Source organism: Triturus cristatus, chromosome 5_2 (assembly GCF_964204655.1).
Source record: "Triturus cristatus chromosome 5_2, aTriCri1.1, whole genome shotgun sequence".
In the NCBI taxonomy this organism is placed as follows: Eukaryota; Metazoa; Chordata; class Amphibia; order Caudata; family Salamandridae; genus Triturus; species Triturus cristatus.
This window is the reverse complement of record NC_140588.1, coordinates 554,208,702-554,224,296: the sequence shown is the minus strand read 5'-3', so window position 1 is coordinate 554,224,296 and position 15,595 is coordinate 554,208,702. Positions and strand designations below refer to the sequence as shown.

Below are 15,595 nucleotides of genomic sequence, written 5' to 3'. Positions count from 1 at the left end.
GCTTCAGTAGTCTGGAAATGTAGACTGTTTTATTATGCTACAGGCAAAGATGAACATTGTGATATAACTTTTATATTCAGATAAACATTTGAATATTTAACACTTTTATAGAGAATATAGCTGAAAAGAATCAAATCACATTAAATCTATATCCACTATGACCATTCAAATGAGATATCTTTTTATCAATATAAGAGAAGGACATCACTGATGCGCTCTCTTTTGTCTCAATGGAAAAGGCACTCTTGTGTGAGAGGGTTCCATGGTGTAATGGTTAGCACTCTGGACTCTGAATCCAGCGATCCGAGTTCAAATCTCGGTGGGACCTACTACAATTATGAGATTCACTGTTTAACTCATTTTTTAGAATTTGGTCTAGAAAAAACCTAATATCAATGTTTTATACTGATGCGTATGAACGCATAAGTATGTATAGATGCATACATAGCTTTATCCATCTAGATAGCTGTTAGACAATATGAACATATCAATTATTCATAAACATAAATATTGAAGCTGAACCTAGAAACTGTTCTTTCACATCCACATTGTAAACATGAGTTTATTTTCCTTTCTCATCTATATGGCCAGTAATGAGATAGTTCATTTTTGCTGATTTCTTAGCTGACAACATGCTGGACTTACACAGTGCATTTCATTGTGAATTTCTTTGAAAGTGAATTTCAGATTCACACCTTTGACATGTCTTTCAAAAGATTCAACTTTATTGGTTGTGGATTTACTGTTGAAAATCAGTGTGTAAAATCTTTGTACGTCTGAATTTCAAGATTATTATTCAAACTGCACATCTTCGGTCCCCGTAATACAAAGTTTGACTCCTCAAGTTTTGTTTTAATGAATGCTTTGCAATTAAAAAGTTCCTTGTTCCCCTTATCAATAACAGTAAGATTTTAAAAAGTAATGTCGTGCATCAGGCCCCTGTGATGAGTTTGAGAAACCAGAGTGAGTTTGTAAAATCTCTCATTATTTTGAGCCATTTAGTTTCCAGGTATTGTAAAAATTCTATTATTTGCTCACATCTAGTAAACTTTTAGAGTATAATCAATAAATTAATTTTTCACCCTACCGGTATTAGATATGTGATATTAATGAATACACTTGAAAGAAAATGATTTGGTCAAGAGTCATAAAATGGTCCCACCGAGATTTGAACTCGGATCATTGGATTCAAAGTCCAAAGTGCTAACCATTACACCATGGAACCTCCCATGTGAAAGGAGTGCAAACTGCTGCAGCAATGTGGAAATGTCAAAGTTTTTAATATTCTACTGTCAAAGAGAAACTGAATTGGATTGCTTTCCTATTCTGGTAAACTTTTGCATATTGAACTATGTTGGGGAAGGATGTTGCCCAAAAGACTCAAATAACGTTATAACTCTGTTGAACAGTGGTTTTTATGTGAGATAATATTTTTCAATGAAAGATAAGTTGCCCCCTGAGGCAAATCTCTTCTGTCAAAATGGAAAGCTCACCCTGGTACGGGAGGGTGGATGGTGTCGTGGTTTGCACTCTGGACTCTGAAAACAGGGATCTGAGTACAAATTTCAGTGGGACTTATCTGAACATTACAATTTTCTTTTCCATTCAGTTCTTAGAAGTTTTATTTGGAACAATATCACATTTACTTATAAACATGTAAAAATCAACCTGTACATATGTATCTCTGTATATATAGCTATATGTCTCTGTATATTTATAGGAACATATAAACATATAGATTATAAAAATAAATATAATTAGTGGAGGTGAAAATCATGAACAGTTGTTGCCTCTCAGCATTTGAAACATGAGTTTCTACTTCTTTCTCTTTTATATGTCCTGAAATTGAGATAGTCACTTTTTACTCATTATTGATCCAACAATACAGTTGATGTATACAAAGCATATCATATGATTTGTGAATAAAGTTCAAAAATGAGAATTTGATCAGTACCTGTCATGCCTCCGACCAAAAGCTTATATTTTACGATTGGAGATCAACTGTTGTAAATCAGCATGAAAAACATTTTCTTTTCACGATTTCCATACTAATATAAAACAACATTTTTACTAGCTGAATGAGATCATCATTTGGGTTCCTCTATGTTTGATTGAAGAAAACTTCTCATTCAAAATGTGCTATTTTCGCCTTATCAATAGCGGGAAAGCTTAAAAAAGTGAGGCTGTGAATCACCCGTCTGAAATGCGTTTGAGAAAATCAGGATATGATTTTATAATGGCTAACTACTTTGTGAAGAAATTTGATGTCAAAGTATTGTAAAGTTTGTATTGATGTAAGTTGTTCAAGCTGATGGACATTTTGAAAGCATTCAATAATTGACTCTTTCAACCTACTGGTGTTGGATTTGAGCTATCAATGAACAAAGATGAAGAAATGGAAAAGCTCAAGAGTAATAAAAAAAGTCCCTCCAAGGTTTCAAATCGGATCATTGGATGCAAAGTCCAAATTGCCAACCATTGCTCTATCGAGCCACCCATGCAGGAGACAGAGACATTGCTTCAGTAGTCTGGAAATGTAGACTGTTTTATTATGCTACAGGCAAAGATGAACATTGTGATATAACTTTTATATTCAGATAAACATTTGAATATTTAACACTTTTATAGAGAATATAGCTGAAAAGAATCAAATCACATTAAATCTATATCCACTATGACCATTCAAATGAGATATCTTTTTATCAATATAAGAGAAGGACATCACTGATGCGCTCTCTTTTGTCTCAATGGAAAAGGCACTCTTGTGTGAGAGGGTTCCATGGTGTAATGGTTAGCACTCTGGACTCTGAATCCAGCGATCCGAGTTCAAATCTCGGTGGGACCTACTACAATTATGAGATTCACTGTTTAACTCATTTTTTAGGATTTGGTCTAGAAAAAACCTAATATCAATGTTTTATACTGATGCGTATGAACGCATAAGTATGTATAGATGCATACATAGCTTTATCCATCTAGATAGCTGTTAGACAATATGAACATATCAATTATTCATAAACATAAATATTGAAGCTGAACCTAGAAACTGTTCTTTCACATCCACATTGTAAACATGAGTTTATTTTCCTTTCTCATCTATATGGCCAGTAATGAGATAGTTCATTTTTGCTGATTTCTTAGCTGACAACATGCTGGACTTACACAGTGCATTTCATTGTGAATTTCTTTGAAAGTGAATTTCAGATTCACACCTTTGACATGTCTTTCAAAAGATTCAACTTTATTGGTTGTGGATTTACTGTTGAAAAGCAGTGTGTAAAATCTTTGTACGTCTGAATTTCAAGATTATTATTCAAACTGCACATCTTCGGTCCCCGTAATACAAAGTTTGACTCCTCAAGTTTTGTTTTAATGAATGCTTTGCAATTAAAAAGTTCCTTGTTCCCCTTATCAATAACAGTAAGATTTTAAAAAGTAATGTCGTGCATCAGGCCCCTGTGATGAGTTTGAGAAACCAGAGTGAGTTTGTAAAATCTCTCATTATTTTGAGCCATTTAGTTTCCAGGTATTGTAAAAATTCTATTATTTGCTCACATCTAGTAAACTTTTAGAGTATAATCAATAAATTAATTTTTCACCCTACCGGTATTAGATATGTGATATTACTGAATACACTTGAAAGAAAATGATTTGGTCAAGAGTCATAAAATGGTCCCACCGAGATTTGAACTCGGATCATTGGATTCAAAGTCCAAAGTGCTAACCATTACACCATGGAACCTCCCATGTGAAAGGAGTGCAAACTGCTGCAGCAATGTGGAAATGTCAAAGTTTTTAATATTCTACTGTCAAAGAGAAACTGAATTGGATTGCTTTCCTATTCTGGTAAACTTTTGCATATTGAACTATGTTGGGGAAGGATGTTGCCCAAAAGACTCAAATAACGTTATAACTCTGTTGAACAGTGGTTTTTATGTGAGATAATATTTTTCAATGAAAGATAAGTTGCCCCCTGAGGCAAATCTCTTCTGTCAAAATGGAAAGCTCACCCTGGTACGGGAGGGTGGATGGTGTCGTGGTTAGCACTCTGGACTCTGAAAACAGGGATCTGAGTACAAATTTCAGTGGGACTTATCTGAACATTACAATGTTCTTTTCCATTCAGTTCTTAGAAGTTTTATTTGGAACAATATCACATTTACTTATAAACATGTAAAAATCAACCTGTACATATGTATCTCTGTATATATAGCTATATGTCTCTGTATATTTATAGGAACATATAAACATATAGATTATAAAAATAAATATAATTAGTGGAGGTGAAAATCATGAACAGTTGTTGCCTCTCAGCATTTGAAACATGAGTTTCTACTTCTTTCTCTTTTATATGTCCTGAAATTGAGATAGTCACTTTTTACTCATTATTGATCCAACAATACAGTTGATGTATACAAAGCATATCATATGATTTGTGAATAAAGTTCAAAAATGAGAATTTGATCAGTACCTGTCATGCCTCCGACCAAAAGCTTATATTTTACGATTGGAGATCAACTGTTGTAAATCAGCATGAAAAACATTTTCTTTTCACGATTTCCATACTAATATAAAACAACATTTTTACTAGCTGAATGAGATCATCATTTGGGTTCCTCTATGTTTGATTGAAGAAAACTTCTCATTCAAAATGTGCTATTTTCGCCTTATCAATAGCGGGAAAGCTTAAAAAAGTGAGGCTGTGAATCACCCGTCTGAAATGCGTTTGAGAAAATCAGGATATGATTTTATAATGGCTAACTACTTTGTGAAGAAATTTGATGTCAAAGTATTGTAAAGTTTGTATTGATGTAAGTTGTTCAAGCTGATGGACATTTTGAAAGCATTCAATAATTGACTCTTTCAACCTACTGGTGTTGGATTTGAGCTATCAATGAACATAGATGAAGAAATGGAAAAGCTCAAGAGTAATAAAAAAAGTCCCTCCAAGGTTTCAAATCGGATCATTGGATGCAAAGTCCAAATTGCCAACCATTGCTCTATCGAGCCACCCATGCAGGAGACAGAGACATTGCTTCAGTAGTCTGGAAATGTAGACTGTTTTATTATGCTACAGGCAAAGATGAACATTGTGATATAACTTTTATATTCAGATAAACATTTGAATATTTAACACTTTTATAGAGAATATAGCTGAAAAGAATCAAATCACATTAAATCTATATCCACTATGACCATTCAAATGAGATATCTTTTTATCAATATAAGAGAAGGACATCACTGATGCGCTCTCTTTTGTCTCAATGGAAAAGGCACTCTTGTGTGAGAGGGTTCCATGGTGTAATGGTTAGCACTCTGGACTCTGAATCCAGCGATCCGAGTTCAAATCTCGGTGGGACCTACTACAATTATGAGATTCACTGTTTAACTCATTTTTTAGGATTTGGTCTAGAAAAAACCTAATATCAATGTTTTATACTGATGCGTATGAACGCATAAGTATGTATAGATGCATACATAGCTTTATCCATCTAGATAGCTGTTAGACAATATGAACATATCAATTATTCATAAACATAAATATTGAAGCTGAACCTAGAAACTGTTCTTTCACATCCACATTGTAAACATGAGTTTATTTTCCTTTCTCATCTATATGGCCAGTAATGAGATAGTTCATTTTTGCTGATTTCTTAGCTGACAACATGCTGGACTTACACAGTGCATTTCATTGTGAATTTCTTTGAAAGTGAATTTCAGATTCACACCTTTGACATGTCTTTCAAAAGATTCAACTTTATTGGTTGTGGATTTACTGTTGAAAAGCAGTGTGTAAAATCTTTGTACGTCTGAATTTCAAGATTATTATTCAAACTGCACATCTTCGGTCCCCGTAATACAAAGTTTGACTCCTCAAGTTTTGTTTTAATGAATGCTTTGCAATTAAAAAGTTCCTTGTTCCCCTTATCAATAACAGTAAGATTTTAAAAAGTAATGTCGTGCATCAGGCCCCTGTGATGAGTTTGAGAAACCAGAGTGAGTTTGTAAAATCTCTCATTATTTTGAGCCATTTAGTTTCCAGGTATTGTAAAAATTCTATTATTTGCTCACATCTAGTAAACTTTTAGAGTATAATCAATAAATTAATTTTTCACCCTACCGGTATTAGATATGTGATATTACTGAATACACTTGAAAGAAAATGATTTGGTCAAGAGTCATAAAATGGTCCCACCGAGATTTGAACTCGGATCATTGGATTCAAAGTCCAAAGTGCTAACCATTACACCATGGAACCTCCCATGTGAAAGGAGTGCAAACTGCTGCAGCAATGTGGAAATGTCAAAGTTTTTAATATTCTACTGTCAAAGAGAAACTGAATTGGATTGCTTTCCTATTCTGGTAAACTTTTGCATATTGAACTATGTTGGGGAAGGATGTTGCCCAAAAGACTCAAATAACGTTATAACTCTGTTGAACAGTGGTTTTTATGTGAGATAATATTTTTCAATGAAAGATAAGTTGCCCCCTGAGGCAAATCTCTTCTGTCAAAATGGAAAGCTCACCCTGGTACGGGAGGGTGGATGGTGTCGTGGTTAGCACTCTGGACTCTGAAAACAGGGATCTGAGTACAAATTTCAGTGGGACTTATCTGAACATTACAATGTTCTTTTCCATTCAGTTCTTAGAAGTTTTATTTGGAACAATATCACATTTACTTATAAACATGTAAAAATCAACCTGTACATATGTATCTCTGTATATATAGCTATATGTCTCTGTATATTTATAGGAACATATAAACATATAGATTATAAAAATAAATATAATTAGTGGAGGTGAAAATCATGAACAGTTGTTGCCTCTCAGCATTTGAAACATGAGTTTCTACTTCTTTCTCTTTTATATGTCCTGAAATTGAGATAGTCACTTTTTACTCATTATTGATCCAACAATACAGTTGATGTATACAAAGCATATCATATGATTTGTGAATAAAGTTCAAAAATGAGAATTTGATCAGTACCTGTCATGCCTCCGACCAAAAGCTTATATTTTACGATTGGAGATCAACTGTTGTAAATCAGCATGAAAAACATTTTCTTTTCACGATTTCCATACTAATATAAAACAACATTTTTACTAGCTGAATGAGATCATCATTTGGGTTCCTCTATGTTTGATTGAAGAAAACTTCTCATTCAAAATGTGCTATTTTCGCCTTATCAATAGCGGGAAAGCTTAAAAAAGTGAGGCTGTGAATCACCCGTCTGAAATGCGTTTGAGAAAATCAGGATATGATTTTATAATGGCTAACTACTTTGTGAAGAAATTTGATGTCAAAGTATTGTAAAGTTTGTATTGATGTAAGTTGTTCAAGCTGATGGACATTTTGAAAGCATTCAATAATTGACTCTTTCAACCTACTGGTGTTGGATTTGAGCTATCAATGAACAAAGATGAAGAAATGGAAAAGCTCAAGAGTAATAAAAAAAGTCCCTCCAAGGTTTCAAATCGGATCATTGGATGCAAAGTCCAAATTGCCAACCATTGCTCTATCGAGCCACCCATGCAGGAGACAGAGACATTGCTTCAGTAGTCTGGAAATGTAGACTGTTTTATTATGCTACAGGCAAAGATGAACATTGTGATATAACTTTTATATTCAGATAAACATTTGAATATTTAACACTTTTATAGAGAATATAGCTGAAAAGAATCAAATCACATTAAATCTATATCCACTATGACCATTCAAATGAGATATCTTTTTATCAATATAAGAGAAGGACATCACTGATGCGCTCTCTTTTGTCTCAATGGAAAAGGCACTCTTGTGTGAGAGGGTTCCATGGTGTAATGGTTAGCACTCTGGACTCTGAATCCAGCGATCCGAGTTCAAATCTCGGTGGGACCTACTACAATTATGAGATTCACTGTTTAACTCATTTTTTAGGATTTGGTCTAGAAAAAACCTAATATCAATGTTTTATACTGATGCGTATGAACGCATAAGTATGTATAGATGCATACATAGCTTTATCCATCTAGATAGCTGTTAGACAATATGAACATATCAATTATTCATAAACATAAATATTGAAGCTGAACCTAGAAACTGTTCTTTCACATCCACATTGTAAACATGAGTTTATTTTCCTTTCTCATCTATATGGCCAGTAATGAGATAGTTCATTTTTGCTGATTTCTTAGCTGACAACATGCTGGACTTACACAGTGCATTTCATTGTGAATTTCTTTGAAAGTGAATTTCAGATTCACACCTTTGACATGTCTTTCAAAAGATTCAACTTTATTGGTTGTGGATTTACTGTTGAAAATCAGTGTGTAAAATCTTTGTACGTCTGAATTTCAAGATTATTATTCAAACTGCACATCTTCGGTCCCCGTAATACAAAGTTTGACTCCTCAAGTTTTGTTTTAATGAATGCTTTGCAATTAAAAAGTTCCTTGTTCCCCTTATCAATAACAGTAAGATTTTAAAAAGTAATGTCGTGCATCAGGCCCCTGTGATGAGTTTGAGAAACCAGAGTGAGTTTGTAAAATCTCTCATTATTTTGAGCCATTTAGTTTCCAGGTATTGTAAAAATTCTATTATTTGCTCACATCTAGTAAACTTTTAGAGTATAATCAATAAATTAATTTTTCACCCTACCGGTATTAGATATGTGATATTACTGAATACACTTGAAAGAAAATGATTTGGTCAAGAGTCATAAAATGGTCCCACCGAGATTTGATCTCGGATCATTGGATTCAAAGTCCAAAGTGCTAACCATTACACCATGGAACCTCCCATGTGAAAGGAGTGCAAACTGCTGCAGCAATGTGGAAATGTCAAAGTTTTTAATATTCTACTGTCAAAGAGAAACTGAATTGGATTGCTTTCCTATTCTGGTAAACTTTTGCATATTGAACTATGTTGGGGAAGGATGTTGCCCAAAAGACTCAAATAACGTTATAACTCTGTTGAACAGTGGTTTTTATGTGAGATAATATTTTTCAATGAAAGATAAGTTGCCCCCTGAGGCAAATCTCTTCTGTCAAAATGGAAAGCTCACCCTGGTACGGGAGGGTGGATGGTGTCGTGGTTAGCACTCTGGACTCTGAAAACAGGGATCTGAGTACAAATTTCAGTGGGACTTATCTGAACATTACAATGTTCTTTTCCATTCAGTTCTTAGAAGTTTTATTTGGAACAATATCACATTTACTTATAAACATGTAAAAATCAACCTGTACATATGTATCTCTGTATATATAGCTATATGTCTCTGTATATTTATAGGAACATATAAACATATAGATTATAAAAATAAATATAATTAGTGGAGGTGAAAATCATGAACAGTTGTTGCCTCTCAGCATTTGAAACATGAGTTTCTACTTCTTTCTCTTTTATATGTCCTGAAATTGAGATAGTCACTTTTTACTCATTATTGATCCAACAATACAGTTGATGTATACAAAGCATATCATATGATTTGTGAATAAAGTTCAAAAATGAGAATTTGATCAGTACCTGTCATGCCTCCGACCAAAAGCTTATATTTTACGATTGGAGATCAACTGTTGTAAATCAGCATGAAAAACATTTTCTTTTCACGATTTCCATACTAATATAAAACAACATTTTTACTAGCTGAATGAGATCATCATTTGGGTTCCTCTATGTTTGATTGAAGAAAACTTCTCATTCAAAATGTGCTATTTTCGCCTTATCAATAGCGGGAAAGCTTAAAAAAGTGAGGCTGTGAATCACCCGTCTGAAATGCGTTTGAGAAAATCAGGATATGATTTTATAATGGCTAACTACTTTGTGAAGAAATTTGATGTCAAAGTATTGTAAAGTTTGAATTGATGTAAGTTGTTCAAGCTGATGGACATTTTGAAAGCATTCAATAATTGACTCTTTCAACCTACTGGTGTTGGATTTGAGCTATCAATGAACAAAGATGAAGAAATGGAAAAGCTCAAGAGTAATAAAAAAAGTCCCTCCAAGGTTTCAAATCGGATCATTGGATGCAAAGTCCAAATTGCCAACCATTGCTCTATCGAGCCACCCATGCAGGAGACAGAGACATTGCTTCAGTAGTCTGGAAATGTAGACTGTTTTATTATGCTACAGGCAAAGATGAACATTGTGATATAACTTTTATATTCAGATAAACATTTGAATATTTAACACTTTTATAGAGAATATAGCTGAAAAGAATCAAATCACATTAAATCTATATCCACTATGACCATTCAAATGAGATATCTTTTTATCAATATAAGAGAAGGACATCACTGATGCGCTCTCTTTTGTCTCAATGGAAAAGGCACTCTTGTGTGAGAGGGTTCCATGGTGTAATGGTTAGCACTCTGGACTCTGAATCCAGCGATCCGAGTTCAAATCTCGGTGGGACCTACTACAATTATGAGATTCACTGTTTAACTCATTTTTTAGGATTTGGTCTAGAAAAAACCTAATATCAATGTTTTATACTGATGCGTATGAACGCATAAGTATGTATAGATGCATACATAGCTTTATCCATCTAGATAGCTGTTAGACAATATGAACATATCAATTATTCATAAACATAAATATTGAAGCTGAACCTAGAAACTGTTCTTTCACATCCACATTGTAAACATGAGTTTATTTTCCTTTCTCATCTATATGGCCAGTAATGAGATAGTTCATTTTTGCTGATTTCTTAGCTGACAACATGCTGGACTTACACAGTGCATTTCATTGTGAATTTCTTTGAAAGTGAATTTCAGATTCACACCTTTGACATGTCTTTCAAAAGATTCAACTTTATTGGTTGTGGATTTACTGTTGAAAATCAGTGTGTAAAATCTTTGTACGTCTGAATTTCAAGATTATTATTCAAACTGCACATCTTCGGTCCCCGTAATACAAAGTTTGACTCCTCAAGTTTTGTTTTAATGAATGCTTTGCAATTAAAAAGTTCCTTGTTCCCCTTATCAATAACAGTAAGATTTTAAAAAGTAATGTCGTGCATCAGGCCCCTGTGATGAGTTTGAGAAACCAGAGTGAGTTTGTAAAATCTCTCATTATTTTGAGCCATTTAGTTTCCAGGTATTGTAAAAATTCTATTATTTGCTCACATCTAGTAAACTTTTAGAGTATAATCAATAAATTAATTTTTCACCCTACCGGTATTAGATATGTGATATTAATGAATACACTTGAAAGAAAATGATTTGGTCAAGAGTCATAAAATGGTCCCACCGAGATTTGAACTCGGATCATTGGATTCAAAGTCCAAAGTGCTAACCATTACACCATGGAACCTCCCATGTGAAAGGAGTGCAAACTGCTGCAGCAATGTGGAAATGTCAAAGTTTTTAATATTCTACTGTCAAAGAGAAACTGAATTGGATTGCTTTCCTATTCTGGTAAACTTTTGCATATTGAACTATGTTGGGGAAGGATGTTGCCCAAAAGACTCAAATAACGTTATAACTCTGTTGAACAGTGGTTTTTATGTGAGATAATATTTTTCAATGAAAGATAAGTTGCCCCCTGAGGCAAATCTCTTCTGTCAAAATGGAAAGCTCACCCTGGTACGGGAGGGTGGATGGTGTCGTGGTTAGCACTCTGGACTCTGAAAACAGGGATCTGAGTACAAATTTCAGTGGGACTTATCTGAACATTACAATGTTCTTTTCCATTCAGTTCTTAGAAGTTTTATTTGGAACAATATCACATTTACTTATAAACATGTAAAAATCAACCTGTACATATGTATCTCTGTATATATAGCTATATGTCTCTGTATATTTATAGGAACATATAAACATATAGATTATAAAAATAAATATAATTAGTGGAGGTGAAAATCATGAACAGTTGTTGCCTCTCAGCATTTGAAACATGAGTTTCTACTTCTTTCTCTTTTATATGTCCTGAAATTGAGATAGTCACTTTTTACTCATTATTGATCCAACAATACAGTTGATGTATACAAAGCATATCATATGATTTGTGAATAAAGTTCAAAAATGAGAATTTGATCAGTACCTGTCATGCCTCCGACCAAAAGCTTATATTTTACGATTGGAGATCAACTGTTGTAAATCAGCATGAAAAACATTTTCTTTTCACGATTTCCATACTAATATAAAACAACATTTTTACTAGCTGAATGAGATCATCATTTGGGTTCCTCTATGTTTGATTGAAGAAAACTTCTCATTCAAAATGTGCTATTTTCGCCTTATCAATAGCGGGAAAGCTTAAAAAAGTGAGGCTGTGAATCACCCGTCTGAAATGCGTTTGAGAAAATCAGGATATGATTTTATAATGGCTAACTACTTTGTGAAGAAATTTGATGTCAAAGTATTGTAAAGTTTGTATTGATGTAAGTTGTTCAAGCTGATGGACATTTTGAAAGCATTCAATAATTGACTCTTTCAACCTACTGGTGTTGGATTTGAGCTATCAATGAACAAAGATGAAGAAATGGAAAAGCTCAAGAGTAATAAAAAAAGTCCCTGCAAGGTTTCAAATCGGATCATTGGATGCAAAGTCCAAATTGCCAACCATTGCTCTATCGAGCCACCCATGCAGGAGACAGAGACATTGCTTCAGTAGTCTGGAAATGTAGACTGTTTTATTATGCTACAGGCAAAGATGAACATTGTGATATAACTTTTATATTCAGATAAACATTTGAATATTTAACACTTTTATAGAGAATATAGCTGAAAAGAATCAAATCACATTAAATCTATATCCACTATGACCATTCAAATGAGATATCTTTTTATCAATATAAGAGAAGGACATCACTGATGCGCTCTCTTTTGTCTCAATGGAAAAGGCACTCTTGTGTGTGGGTTCCATGGTGTAATGGTTAGCACTCTGGACTCTGAATCCAGCGATCCGAGTTCAAATATCGGTGGGACCTACTACAATTATGAGATTCACTGTTTAACTCATTTTTTAGGATTTGGTCTAGAAAAAACCTAATATCAATGTTTTATACTGATGCGTATGAACGCATAAGTATGTATAGATGCATACATAGCTTTATCCATCTAGATAGCTGTTAGACAATATGAACATATCAATTATTCATAAACATAAATATTGAAGCTGAACCTAGAAACTGTTCTTTCACATCCACATTGTAAACATGAGTTTATTTTCCTTTCTCATCTATATGGCCAGTAATGAGATAGTTCATTTTTGCTGATTTCTTAGCTGACAACATGCTGGACTTACACAGTGCATTTCATTGTGAATTTCTTTGAAAGTGAATTTCAGATTCACACCTTTGACATGTCTTTCAAAAGATTCAACTTTATTGGTTGTGGATTTACTGTTGAAAATCAGTGTGTAAAATCTTTGTACGTCTGAATTTCAAGATTATTATTCAAACTGCACATCTTCGGTCCCCGTAATACAAAGTTTGACTCCTCAAGTTTTGTTTTAATGAATGCTTTGCAATTAAAAAGTTCCTTGTTCCCCTTATCAATAACAGTAAGATTTTAAAAAGTAATGTCGTGCATCAGGCCCCTGTGATGAGTTTGAGAAACCAGAGTGAGTTTGTAAAATCTCTCATTATTTTGAGCCATTTAGTTTCCAGGTATTGTAAAAATTCTATTATTTGCTCACATCTAGTAAACTTTTAGAGTATAATCAATAAATTAATTTTTCACCCTACCGGTATTAGATATGTGATATTAATGAATACACTTGAAAGAAAATGATTTGGTCAAGAGTCATAAAATGGTCCCACCGAGATTTGAACTCGGATCATTGGATTCAAAGTCCAAAGTGCTAACCATTACACCATGGAACCTCCCATGTGAAAGGAGTGCAAACTGCTGCAGCAATGTGGAAATGTCAAAGTTTTTAATATTCTACTGTCAAAGAGAAACTGAATTGGATTGCTTTCCTATTCTGGTAAACTTTTGCATATTGAACTATGTTGGGGAAGGATGTTGCCCAAAAGACTCAAATAACGTTATAACTCTGTTGAACAGTGGTTTTTATGTGAGATAATATTTTTCAATGAAAGATAAGTTGCCCCCTGAGGCAAATCTCTTCTGTCAAAATGGAAAGCTCACCCTGGTACGGGAGGGTGGATGGTGTCGTGGTTAGCACTCTGGACTCTGAAAACAGGGATCTGAGTACAAATTTCAGTGGGACTTATCTGAACATTACAATTTTCTTTTCCATTCAGTTCTTAGAAGTTTTATTTGGAACAATATCACATTTACTTATAAACATGTAAAAATCAACCTGTACATATGTATCTCTGTATATATAGCTATATGTCTCTGTATATTTATAGGAACATATAAACATATAGATTATAAAAATAAATATAATTAGTGGAGGTGAAAATCATGAACAGTTGTTGCCTCTCAGCATTTGAAACATGAGTTTCTACTTCTTTCTCTTTTATATGTCCTGAAATTGAGATAGTCACTTTTTACTCATTATTGATCCAACAATACAGTTGATGTATACAAAGCATATCATATGATTTGTGAATAAAGTTCAAAAATGAGAATTTGATCAGTACCTGTCATGCCTCCGACCAAAAGCTTATATTTTACGATTGGAGATCAACTGTTGTAAATCAGCATGAAAAAACATTTTCTTTTCACGATTTCCATACTAATATAAAACAACATTTTTACTAGCTGAATGAGATCATCATTTGGGTTCCTCTATGTTTGATTGAAGAAAACTTCTCATTCAAAATGTGCTATTTTCGCCTTATCAATAGCGGGAAAGCTTAAAAAAGTGAGGCTGTGAATCACCCGTCTGAAATGCGTTTGAGAAAATCAGGATATGATTTTATAATGGCTAACTACTTTGTGAAGAAATTTGATGTCAAAGTATTGTAAAGTTTGTATTGATGTAAGTTGTTCAAGCTGATGGACATTTTGAAAGCATTCAATAATTGACTCTTTCAACCTACTGCTGTTGGATTTGAGCTATCAATGAACAAAGATGAAGAAATGGAAAAGCTCAAGAGTAATAAAAAAAGTCCCTCCAAGGTTTCAAATCGGATCATTGGATGCAAAGTCCAAATTGCCAACCATTGCTCTATCGAGCCACCCATGCAGGAGACAGAGACATTGCTTCAGTAGTCTGGAAATGTAGACTGTTTTATTATGCTACAGGCAAAGATGAACATTGTGATATAACTTTTATATTCAGATAAACATTTGAATATTTAACACTTTTATAGAGAATATAGCTGAAAAGAATCAAATCACATTAAATCTATATCCACTATGACCATTCAAATGAGATATCTTTTTATCAATATAAGAGAAGGACATCACTGATGCGCTCTCTTTTGTCTCAATGGAAAAGGCACTCTTGTGTGAGAGGGTTCCATGGTGTAATGGTTAGCACTCTGGACTCTGAATCCAGCGATCCGAGTTCAAATCTCGGTGGGACCTACTACAATTATGAGATTCACTGTTTAACTCATTTTTTAGGATTTGGTCTAGAAAAAACCTAATATCAATGTTTTATACTGATGCGTATGAACGCATAAGTATGTATAGATGCATACATAGCTTTATCCATCTAGATAGCTGTTAGACAATATGAACATATCAATTA

At 33.7% G+C, this 15,595-nt stretch overlaps 12 non-coding genes across 12 annotated transcripts; 6 read left to right on the top strand and 6 right to left on the bottom strand.

Moving 5' to 3' along the window:
- Positions 1-256: 256 nt before the first annotated feature.
- On the top strand, positions 257-328 carry TRNAQ-CUG (transfer RNA glutamine (anticodon CUG)). The gene has a single exon. It is a non-coding gene; the product is annotated as a tRNA-Gln (tRNA).
- Positions 329-1,153: 825 nt separating this feature from the next.
- On the bottom strand, positions 1,154-1,225 carry TRNAQ-UUG (transfer RNA glutamine (anticodon UUG)). Its single transcript has one exon. It is a non-coding gene; the product is annotated as a tRNA-Gln (tRNA).
- A 1,548-nt stretch (positions 1,226-2,773) lies between these two features.
- Positions 2,774-2,845, top strand: TRNAQ-CUG (transfer RNA glutamine (anticodon CUG)). Its single transcript has one exon. It is a non-coding gene; the product is annotated as a tRNA-Gln (tRNA).
- An 825-nt stretch (positions 2,846-3,670) lies between these two features.
- TRNAQ-UUG (transfer RNA glutamine (anticodon UUG)) lies at positions 3,671-3,742 on the bottom strand. The gene has a single exon. It is a non-coding gene; the product is annotated as a tRNA-Gln (tRNA).
- Positions 3,743-5,290: 1,548 nt separating this feature from the next.
- TRNAQ-CUG (transfer RNA glutamine (anticodon CUG)) lies at positions 5,291-5,362 on the top strand. Its single transcript has one exon. It is a non-coding gene; the product is annotated as a tRNA-Gln (tRNA).
- Positions 5,363-6,187: 825 nt separating this feature from the next.
- TRNAQ-UUG (transfer RNA glutamine (anticodon UUG)) lies at positions 6,188-6,259 on the bottom strand. The gene has a single exon. It is a non-coding gene; the product is annotated as a tRNA-Gln (tRNA).
- A 1,548-nt stretch (positions 6,260-7,807) lies between these two features.
- On the top strand, positions 7,808-7,879 carry TRNAQ-CUG (transfer RNA glutamine (anticodon CUG)). The gene has a single exon. It is a non-coding gene; the product is annotated as a tRNA-Gln (tRNA).
- Positions 7,880-8,704: 825 nt separating this feature from the next.
- TRNAQ-UUG (transfer RNA glutamine (anticodon UUG)) lies at positions 8,705-8,776 on the bottom strand. Its single transcript has one exon. It is a non-coding gene; the product is annotated as a tRNA-Gln (tRNA).
- Positions 8,777-10,324: 1,548 nt separating this feature from the next.
- Positions 10,325-10,396, top strand: TRNAQ-CUG (transfer RNA glutamine (anticodon CUG)). The gene has a single exon. It is a non-coding gene; the product is annotated as a tRNA-Gln (tRNA).
- Positions 10,397-11,221: 825 nt separating this feature from the next.
- Positions 11,222-11,293, bottom strand: TRNAQ-UUG (transfer RNA glutamine (anticodon UUG)). The gene has a single exon. It is a non-coding gene; the product is annotated as a tRNA-Gln (tRNA).
- A 2,443-nt stretch (positions 11,294-13,736) lies between these two features.
- TRNAQ-UUG (transfer RNA glutamine (anticodon UUG)) lies at positions 13,737-13,808 on the bottom strand. The gene has a single exon. It is a non-coding gene; the product is annotated as a tRNA-Gln (tRNA).
- Positions 13,809-15,357: 1,549 nt separating this feature from the next.
- Positions 15,358-15,429, top strand: TRNAQ-CUG (transfer RNA glutamine (anticodon CUG)). Its single transcript has one exon. It is a non-coding gene; the product is annotated as a tRNA-Gln (tRNA).
- The last annotated feature ends 166 nt before the right edge of the window (positions 15,430-15,595 follow it).